This window comes from Pan troglodytes, chromosome 6 (assembly GCF_028858775.2).
Source record: "Pan troglodytes isolate AG18354 chromosome 6, NHGRI_mPanTro3-v2.0_pri, whole genome shotgun sequence".
Taxonomy (NCBI): Eukaryota; Metazoa; Chordata; class Mammalia; order Primates; family Hominidae; genus Pan; species Pan troglodytes.
Window position 1 is genome coordinate 135,672,895 of NC_072404.2, and position 11,616 is coordinate 135,684,510.

An 11,616-nucleotide genomic window follows, 5' to 3' on the forward strand; every position below is an offset into this window, starting at 1 on the left:
AAATCATTAGCTATAAGTGCCTTAAAATTTGTCACGTGATAACATTTATGGTTTAAACATTAGAAACACTCTATGGTTGATGTTAAATCGTGGTTATTAATATACCACTTTGAAATTATCTCCTACGGGAAATTCCTGACATAAAAAAATTAACCCACCACCTATGAATTTACCTCTTCTCATATTATCAAAATTTATAAATAGGATAAAAATGTGTCATAGTCTATTGCAACTATTAAGTTGAAAAGCACTTTGATATGATTCAGCATCTAAAAATGTAGAATACCAGATAGCTCCATGGTAAATGCATTTCCAGTGTATTAATTACTTACAATAATAGCACCAATAAGTTTGTTCAAATGTATGACTAATGATAAAAGCCTATTTTTTTATTTTACCAAATATCCATTGATAATATCTCAACATTACTTATTCCTCAGCCAGAATACTTCCTAAAGTGTTAAGAAGCAATATTTCTTAAGGACCTGTGAGTATTGCCTTCTGCTTATATTTTATGACACTGCCTTCCTTTAACATAATGCTTCAGAAATGACAAATTATGTGTGGATCCTACCATGCTCCTCAACATCGAGTTGATTCTTACTTCCATGCTTTATCCTATACTGTCTTCTGTCATTTCCAGGCAGCTTTCTCTCCTGAATTTCATCTTAACTTGATAAAACTGGACTTAGTTTTAAAAACTCAGTTGAGGGATGTGTTGGCTGTCCCCAAGACCACCCCCACATTCATAGATTCCCTAGAAAGACTCACAGGATTCAGCATTTGGGTGTACTCACCACAAAGATTTATTACAGCAATGTAGTAAGGATACACAGTTGGATCACACTGGGAAAAGGTGCAGTGTTGGGAGGAATCCATGTGATTTTCTTATGCTTTCCTCTTCCCATGAGGTGTCACACACAGTATCCTCTTCCAGTAACAAAATGCAGCAATATGTGTGATGTGTGCTATGTTTCTGCCCAGTGAAGCTCATTAGAGACCTAGCTGGAGGCTAGTCATGCAGGTACCCTCTGCTTAGAATGTACTAACATTCCTGCCTCTCAAAAGAAATGTAGATGTTCAGTATAAGCCATATTGTTTGCACCGACAAAGCACAGTGAACCACCTTTATCAGTTAGCTATTGACTGGGAATCAAGTTTCCAGATGTCAACCAATGGCCAACCTTTTAAATAGTCTAATTTATTTTACTTTATATTTTAATTTAATTTAATTTAATTTAATTTTTTGGGGAGGAGACAGAGTCTTGGTCTGTCACCCAGGCTGGAATGCAGTGGCACTATCTCAGCTCACTGCAACCTCTGCCTCCAGTTTCAAGGGATTCTCCTACCTCAGCCTCTTAAGTAGCTAGGATTACAGGTATGTGCCACCACGCCCAGCTAATTTTTGTACTGTTAGTAGAGACGGGGGTTTTCCCATGTTGCCCGGGCTGGTCTCGAACTCCTGGCCTCAAGTGATCCGCCCACCTTGGTCCTCCAAAGTGCTGAGATTACAATCGTGAGCCACTGAGCCCGGCCTCAAGTTACCTTTCTAAAGATAGCAGGCTCAGGCCTGCTATATTAGTTTTTGTTTTTTGTTTTTGCTTTTTTTGCACAGGAAGTAATCCTCTAAAGAATCTGTTTCTGATTCCTGGAAAGTTAGCTGCTGGTGTTCAGTGCTCCCAGACTTAAATATTTCATAGGATTTTCTGCTTTGGAGTGCAATAGCCAATATATTTAGCCTTCTCTCCCATATTACTCCTGAATATCTTTTACACAGAACTTGGAAAATATAACTCACTTGGGAAAAGTCTCTTGAAAGGATCATAAAGTCCTATTTCTACTTAATTTAGTATTTATATCTTATCCCCTTTTCCATCCTATTCTCTTCCTAAATAATTCACTCTGAATATCATTAAGTAAGTAATTTATCTTCTTTGCCATTGTTAGTACCATATGCAAATATGTGTCAAGGTGTCAAGTAGAAAGGAGGTAGGTTGAGCTGTGGTGGCCTGACGCAGGGTGTTAGAGCTGAGTCTGGTAAGCAGAAAATCCAGAGTAGGAGCAGACCAGCACATGCTGGAATCCAAGTAGGATGAGGACGAGGAAGGCATCACTATTGGTAGGCACCCCAGCATGTTGTGTCAGAGCCCAGTAAGGTGGGAGGGCATTCAAACAGAGGGAGAACCAAGGCATAATTGTGGATATTGGGGCAGGGAGAGGAGGGTGTCTACACAGGGATGAAACAGTGGTAGAAGTGGCTGGCAGAGTACTGGAGGATAAATGAAGAGTGGCAGTAGTAGGTGTATATTTAGAAAGTTAATATAGATGTAGATATATATTTACAGGTATATATCTGACTTATATATGTATGATTTAACAGACTATATATAGCATATTTGTTTCTATTCTCCATGGTCCTAATATACAACAACAGAAATTTTTAAATATTGTTATATTCTTTAAATAAATATTCCACTGGTTATTTTGATGAGAATGTATTTCTCAGTTAGGGAGAGAGAGGTTATAAATGTATTATTGCTGTTGATATCAAACATATGTTTAAAGCACTCCCCCACCCCCACCCTGCCAAGATAAGCTTACTGCATCTAAGAGAACTGGAAGTGAAATTGAGGATGTAGAACAAGATACTAATTTCCAAAGGTTTAATATCAAAGAGCAAATTTCTAGAAGATCTAGGACTGTAAGCTCAAGTCTTTCATTAAACTCCTCTATCTCCTGCATTTAGAGCCTACTACAACAGCTATCTTAACACACCAGTATGAAAGATAGCCATCTTTTTCCCTAAATACATTTTCCTTCTACTTCCTGTTTGTTATAATTATTCTTCCAGTCACTGGGCTCAACATCTGTCCGTTACCTTTTTCATCTTAGCCTTCCATACCCAACATTCAGATCATCATGCATAGCAACATTTTTTCTCACAAGTCATCTTATGCACATTTCATTGACTTTTCTTATTGCATCCTTCAGTTGGAGAAGTCTCTTTTTTTCTCTTAGTTTCTTCTTATTTAGATTTCTCCTGCACATAGGTGTAATAAAATGAATAATTTTTTAAAAATTTTCTCTATAAATTGGTTAGAGAAATAAACAAAGAGGAAGTATGATCAGTGTTGGAATCTTTTAATTCCTTTCTCCTCTAACTATGCCATTTCTTTTACCATGCAAGCAATACTTGCTTTTTCTACAGTATTTTCACCTCACATCATACAGTGTCCATGTCTTTTTTCGTTTTTTTTGTTTGTTTTTTTTTTGAGATAGAGTCTCACTCTGTCGCCAGGCTGGAATACAGGGGTGCAATCCCAGCTCACTACAACCTCCGCCTCCCAGGTTCAAGGGATTCTCCTGCCTCAGCCTTCCGAGTAGCTGAGATTACAGGTATATGCCGCCACGCCCGGCTAATTTTTGTATTTTTAGTAGAGACAGGGGTTTCCCTATGTCGGCCAGGATGGTTTCGATCTCTTGACCTTGTGACCTGCCTGCCTTGGCCTCCCAAAGTGCTGGGATTACAGGCCTGAGCCACCACGCCCCGCCATCTTTTTTCATATTTTACATGTTTTAAATATGTTTATTGTAAAATATTTTTAAAATGTTTAAAATATTTGTTATTTTTTCTATCCCCTTTTGACTATACAGTCCTTCGCTAGGATAAAAAAGCTACACTTTCCAAATGTCTTTATTCAGAGAAAAACTTATATTTCAAAAAAGTGTTATTGAAAACGAGACACATATAGACAAAGAACATCAGAGGCAATTACTTAATAAGCATTCCAGGTTTGTTGCTCTCCATAGATCCTTTCTGCACGGAACTCTATTTAAAATCAGTTGGAGTTCTGCCCCCACAAAGGTTTCACACAAGGGAAAAAGAATAAGAATTTAAACATAAATAAGTAGAACAAACTTTAATAAGCTCTTTCACTGAGTATTTACCTGAGGGACTGGAACAGCTGCAATGTAAAACCTGCTTAATAACCCTCTATTAAATAATTTTCTTGGTTTAAATTAAAATCTAAATGCAGGCTAAGTCATAAACAAAAAAATTACATATTATCATTTTCTAAAAGTGGGGTAATTAAGGGATCTTCTTTTAATACTTAAATACTTAAATAATTTTAAATACTTAAATAATTTTAAGTATTCTATTGTTTTGCTTTTCTTTAAACTCTACTACTTTGAGTGATTTATTAAAGCCGACCACATAATGGTGTATAAAAATAATGAATTAAATATACTTTGTGTATCAAAGTGGCTTGCTAGAGCATAACAAGTGGTTTTAAAGAAAGTAAACAAGCAAATTAATCGCCAGTTTTCTCGCAGAATGTGGCTTCTTAAATGATGAAAACCTTGTAAGACTTCTTTCAGGTTTTCAATGGCTATAAACAATTTGGAAGTAATTTATCTTCTTCGCCATTATTAGTACCATATGCAAGAATTTGCTCTTCTCCAGTTTTAGAAAAATAAGACTTTTGTTTCTTCAGAACCCTTGCTGCTTCATTCTCATTTGTAGTCACAATTCTCAGTTTATGGCACTGGAATTTTTTCATAGCAATTAATCCTAAAGTTATAAATATGATAATGAGTCCAAGAAGCAAATTTATATGTTCCTACTTATCTTTCCTCTTTTCCCATTTCTGACAAATAAACAGTTTCTTGGAGAATGAAACACTTAGGGAACAGATTCTGAAATGAAACTCACAAGCAAGATTACTTTTGTATTAAAAGAGATTTCCATGTTCTCTCTCTCATTTGTTTTCCCCCAGATGTCAAGCTCCATCAGGGCAGGTTGATCTTGAAAACTTGGGTCATTCTACTATTCAACTTGGTGCCTTGCACATTGTGAGTGATCAATAATAATCTTTTAGAAACCGATTTTTTCCTTCTAATTTGCCCCCCTGCATTCTTAAGTCATAGGCATAACAAGTGCATCAGCATTCATGATACCAAGAATATTTTAATAACAAAATTATTATTTTTACCAGATTTATTAAAGTATGGTTGATGTACAAAATAAATTTTTACCAGATTTATTAAAGTATGGTTGATGTAATATGTACAATTTGATGAGTCTGGCTCATTACCACAATCAAGGTAATAGACATATCCAGCACCTTCCAAAGTTGCACTGTGCCCTCTGTTTTGGGTGGTAAGAACAGTTAACATGAGGTCTACCTTCTCAACACAAATATTCTTTATATTAAAAGAACCACTGAGTTCTTTCATAACAATAGTCATCTCATGAGGCAGAATTGAGACTGTAACATGATGGTTAGATTTTGTATACCTATTTTCAAATTTGCTAGTCTTAACAGAGTTCCAATCACATAGATTGTGACAGATTCTCAGAATAGCATTGTGGGAACTTTGAGAATTTAGTCCATTTCATTATATAAAATATATTTAAGACTTTCTGTATACGAAGAATAAAGTCCCTGTAAATGGGTTATTTTTAATAGGAACTCTTCAAGGTCTAAAACTTGAAAAGGGGAAGATCTTTTGAAGAGGACTTTGCAAAAGACTTTGACGGTATTAATACATGGGATAAAAGAAGTTGAGCTCAGGTTGCCAACTTGTCTTTTTAATAATAGTCTAAAGAAAGACACAGGGTCACTGCCCTTTCCTTGAAGACCATATCCTAGGGATACTGTGAAGTTTTTGAAAACTCAAATATGTTTTAAGTATTTAACTTGCCTTAGCTATGCTGTGACTTTTATATGTACCCCTTATCTTGCTAGTATATCAGATTTTGTTTCCCCAGGGAACAAAGGTTAAAAACAAACAAACAGACAGCTGTGTATATTTTCCAATGAATAAAGAGTACAAAAAAATTACCATAGGATAAAGCTCCTCTGCCAAACTCAAAATAATATGGAACCCAGAAAGTAAATTAAAAATATACTATATATTTTTTCTACATAGTCATAGTTTTTATGAAATGTTTACAATTCATGATCAAATATTTTGGTATTTTTCCTTGGTAGTTTTTTCTTTGGTAGTTCACAATATAAACAAATATAGTGTTTTATGAAAAAATTAATACATAAAAATTTGAAGCTGCTAGACTTCAGTCAAAAGTTAATGTACATAACTCAATGACTGGCTAAAGGTTTTGCTCATTTTACATGTTGATTGAATTTCTTTTTTAATTCAGAACTACTATCTTTTAAAATTAAGATGATAGAATGTTAAAAATAATCTAATAGAGACTCAAAAAAAGAGTTATCTGGAAAGAGATTCTAAGGATGTAGTCAGATATACTAAATTTATCTTATTTAAAATAGATCATCTAGAAATTTAAATCCATCCTTCTGGGAAGTTGGTATAACTGGTTAAAATATGGGATGAGTAGATGTGGTGCTCTCCTTCCCTATGAGCACAGGCTTATTTCCTGCCCTGTCAAAGACCTCAGAGAGATACCTGGGGGACAAGTAAGAGAGTTTACACCTATCTGTGCAAATTTATCACCAGTATTGGGAAAAACAAATTGGCATGCAGACTTTACTACTGCAGACGTCTGTTGATGTATTTATGGAGCTAAAATAATATATACTTTAGGGTCAGAAGTCCTGGCAGTGAGTCAGCTTCAGCCACTTAGTTGTATAATATAATCCTGGAAAATGATTTAACCTCCTTGAGCTTTTGTTTCCCTTTGGGAAAAATAAGCATTGGAATAATACACATCTCACAAAGCCTTTTTGAGAATTAACTAGAGTAAATACATTGAGAAAGTACTTTTTACAGAGTCGTACAAGTGAGGCTCACTGCTAAGGTAAATTTTTTTATCCACTGAACATCTTGGTAGTAAATTAGGTTGATTCTTTACGAACATTTTTTTAGAGAGTTAGATTAATAATCTCTAATGAAAAAAAGGTATATATTAATTATCTAATTAGAGTATTTCTTCACTCATTCAACAAACCTTCACTGTATTTCTACCATGTGCCAAGCATGATAACAAATACTTAGGATCTAGAGTTAAAAGGCCATTGCCTTCTCTCAAGGAAGTTACAGTGCAGTGGCTAAGAAACAGAATGACACAGAGCTGTTACAGACTCTGACAAAGCAGATAAGTTGGACATCATTTTGAAGAGGTTAGTCCACGGTTCCTGGAGGATGTGAATCTTGAGCTGAGTAGCTGATAACTGGGGGAAAGGATGCATGTACCAAGACCCAGGATCAAGGTAAAACACATTAAATTCTGCAAACTAACAACAGCTGAGCCAGACTGTGAAGTAGGTTAATGTTAAAATACCATGGGATGAGGTTTACAGAGTAGAGGAAGTAGAGATCCTGAACAGTCTATATTCTCTTCTAAGGATTAATTTAGGAAAAAAAGGAAGGCTATTGAAAGGGGTGAGATATGATTATGAGTTCATTAAAACATAACACTCTAAATAAACGGTATACACATTGCAAAGAAAGAAAACTGACCCTATTTGCAGGTTGACATGATTGTGTACATAGAAAACTCATGCATTAATGAGGAAGTACAACAAAATTGCAGGATACAAGATCGATACACAAAAACAAATTGCATTTCTATATGCTAACAATGAACATATGGAAATTGAAATTTTAAAAAACACAATACTATTTATAATTGCTCCAAAGGTAATAAAATATTTAGGCATAAGCCTAATAAAAACATATATAGCATCTTGAAAGTTACAAAATGCTGATAATTAAAAAAAAAACAAATAAATGAAGAAACATACCATGTTCCTAGATTAAAAGACTCAAAAGAAAGATTATCAAGGTCAATTTCCAAATTATAATATAATATCTACTAAAACTCCAGGAAAGTTTTTTTGTTTATACAAAAATTAACTCAAAATAGATCATAAGCTTAATTTTAAAATGTAAAACTATAAAATATTTAGAAAAAAGCAGAGAAAATCTTCGAGTCTTGGGACTAGGAAGAGTTCTTAGACTTCACACCAATAGCATGATTCACAAAATAAAAAATTTCTAAATTGGAGCATATCAAGATGAAAAAAAATTTTGTTTTGCAAAAGTCCCTGTAAAAAGGATGAAAAGACAGGTTACAGACTAGGAGAAAGTATTTGCAAACAACGTATGCAACACAGGACAATTATTTAGAATATATAAGGAGCTCTCAAAAGTCAACAGTGTAAAACAAAACAATCAAAATAAAATGCGCCAAAGGGTAACACATTTTACTGAAGAGTATATGCAGATGGCAAATACGAGCATAAAAATATGTTCAACAAAATTAGCCATTAGAGGAATGCAAATTAAAACCACAATGAAATATCACTATTGTCAAAGAAAAACCTGTCAAAGCTGGAAGGACACTAGTTAAAGTGGAGATCAATTTGTACAGAGGTCACCAGGCATTTTAAAGGAAGAATGAAGGAATGCAGGGCTGGTGAGCAGAGACTCAGTAAAGTCAGGGAAGTGGAAAAATTACAAAAATTGGAAAGGGGGGTTGCTCCATGTTAAACCCATCTGAGTTTGTTACTGGTGCTTACAGAAAGCAGGCTTCTACCCTCCCACAGAGGCTGAACCATAAAACAGGCCCTCAGCAAGCACTGAATTTACTGGCTCCTTTACCTTGGATTCTCCACCCTTCAGAACCGTAAGAAATAAATTTCTGCTGTTTATAAGACACCGAGTTTATGGTATTTTTTATAGTAGTTTGACTGGACTAACAGAGTATCAATGTCAATTTCCAGTATGTGATTCTATACTATAATATGCAAGATGTTGCCTTTGGGGAAAACTAGGTGATATACATAAGGAATCTCTATTATTTCTCACAACTGCATGTGAATTTATAATTATCTCAAAATAGGTTTTTTGTTTGTTTTAATTCACTCTAGGTGCAGTGTAAGGATAGATAGATGGTAATGAGGGTGGAATATATAAGACCTATTGGGTCATTGGCTATGTCTGGGTGTTTGCTGGGGGGGCAAGTAGTAAAGAACAGGATGACCACCAGGTTTCTTTGTGGGACTTCATTGATCAAAAGAGAAAAGAGGGAGTAGATGATTGGAAGAGAGAGATGATGCATTCAAGGTTGATCTTGCTGAGTTTTTTTTCCTTGTAATCAACCAAACAGAGTATATAAAATGAGAAGAGTAAAGAATAAGAATCCCTAAGCAAGGGAGATATATACCGTGCTCTTCGAGAATTTGTATGCCTACTTTTCACATAGCATTTCAATGCATGAATGAAGACTAAAATATCACTATCATCTCAATATCAGAACAAGGGGATTTTTGAATTAAGAGGGAAGAGTAAATACAGACAGACATATAGCAAATAACGACATTTCAGTCAATGATGGATCACATATACACAGTGGTTCCATAAGATTATAATGGACTATTGTGAATGGAATTGCATTCTTGATTTGACTCTCAGCTTGGATGTTAGTGATGTGTAGAAATGCTAGACTAACTTTTGTACATTGATTTTGTATCCTGAAACTTTGCTGAAGTTGTTCACAGAGACAGGAGCATTTGGGCAGACTATGGGGTTTTCTAGGTATGAAATCATATAGTTTTCAAAGAGAAGTAGTTTAATTTCCTCTCTTTCTATTTAGATCCCTTTTATTTCTTTCTCTTGCTTGATTGCCATGATCACTGTGGAAAGCAGTCTGGAGATCCTCAAAGAATTTCAAATAGAACTACCATTCAACCCAGCAATCTCATTACTGGATACATATCCAAAGGAATAGAAATTGTTCTGCCCTAGAGACACTCGCACATGTACGTTCATCACAGCACTATTCATAATATCAAAGACATGACACCAACCTAGATGCCCATCAACAGTGGACTAGATAAAGAAAATGTAGCACATACATAGTATGGAATATTGTGCAGCCAATAAAAAAAAACAAATCATGTCCTTTGCAGCCACATGGATGGAGCTGGAGACCACTATCCTAAGTGAATTAACATAGAAACAGAAAAACAAATATCACATGTTCTCCCTGCTAAGTGGGAGCTAAACATTGAGCACATATGAACACGAAGAAGGAAACAGTGGACACCGGGGCTTACTTGAGGGTGGAGGGTAGAAGGAGGGGACTATTGAGTATTATGCTGATTACCTGCATGACAAAATTATCTGCACACCAAACCCCTAAAGCACACAATTTACCTATGTAACAAAACTGCACATGGACCCCTCGAACCTAAAATAAAAGTTGGAAAGGAAAAAAACAAAAAGATTATAAGGGAGTTGAAAAATTCCTGCTGCCTAGGGATGCGCAGCCATTGTAATGTCCTTGCCTAATGTGTTACTCAGGTGTCTGTGAGGATGCTGCTGTGCTGCCAGTCCTGCACAAGTACAGCACATACAATTATGTACAATATATAATACTTGATCATGATAATAAACAACGATGTTACTGGTTTATATATTTAGTATACTATACTTTTAATCATTATTTTTTAGTGTACTCCTTCTACTTACAAAAGAAAGCTAACTGTAAAACAGCCTGAAGCAGGCTCTTTCAAGAGGTATTCCAGAAGAAGGCATTGGTATGCCTTGGTATTCCATGCGTGTTACTGTCCCTGCAGACAGAATGAAGAACATTCAGTAGGAAAAGATGTGGATATGGAAAACAGTAATACTGATAATCCTGCCCCTGTGTAGGTCTGTGCCAGTGTAATTGTGTCCTAGCTTTTAACAAAACATTTAAAAAGTTTTTAAAAAGTGCAAAAATACCCAGCACTTTGGGAGGCCGAGGAGGGTGGATCACAAGGTCTAGATCAAGACCATCCTTGCTAACATGATGAAACCCCGTCTCTACTAAAAATACAAAAAATTAGCCAGGCGTGGTGGCAGGTGCCTGTAGTCCCAGCTACTCGGGAGGCTGTGGCAGGAGAAGGGCGTGAAACCGGGAGGCAGAGCTTGCAGTGAGCTGAGATCGCACCACTGCAGTCTAGCCTGGGCGACACTCCGTCTCAAAACAAAACAAAACAAAACAAGTACAAAAATAGAAGAAAACTTACAGAATAAGGATATAAAGAAAATATTTTTTGTACAGCTGTATAATGTGTTGTGTTTCAAGCTAAGTGTTATTATAAAAGAGTCAAAAAGTTAAAAATTGAAGTTTTTAAAGTAAAAAAAGATAGTAAGCTAAGGTTAATTTATTATTGAAGGAAAAATAAGATTTTAAAAATAAATTTAGCATAGCCTAAATATACAGTGTTTATAAAGTCTACAGAAGTGTACAGTAATGTGCTATGCCTTCACATTCATTCACCACTTACTCACTGATCACCCAGAGAAACTTCCAGTTCTGTAAGCTCCATTCATAGGAAGTGCCAAATAAAGGTGTACCATTCTTAAAAATATTTTATACCGCATTTTTACTGCAACTTTTCTGTGTAAAGATATGTTTAGAGGTTCAAATACTTGCCACTGTGTTACAAATTGCTTACAGTGTTCAGTACAGTAACATGATGGCAGGTTTGTAGTCTAGGAGCAATAGGCTGTACCATATAGCATAGGTGTGTAGTAGGCTATACCACCTAAGTTTGTGTAAGTACACTCTATGATATTCAGACAGTGATGAAATCTCCTAAAGACACATTTCTCAGAATGTATCCCTGTCATTAAGCA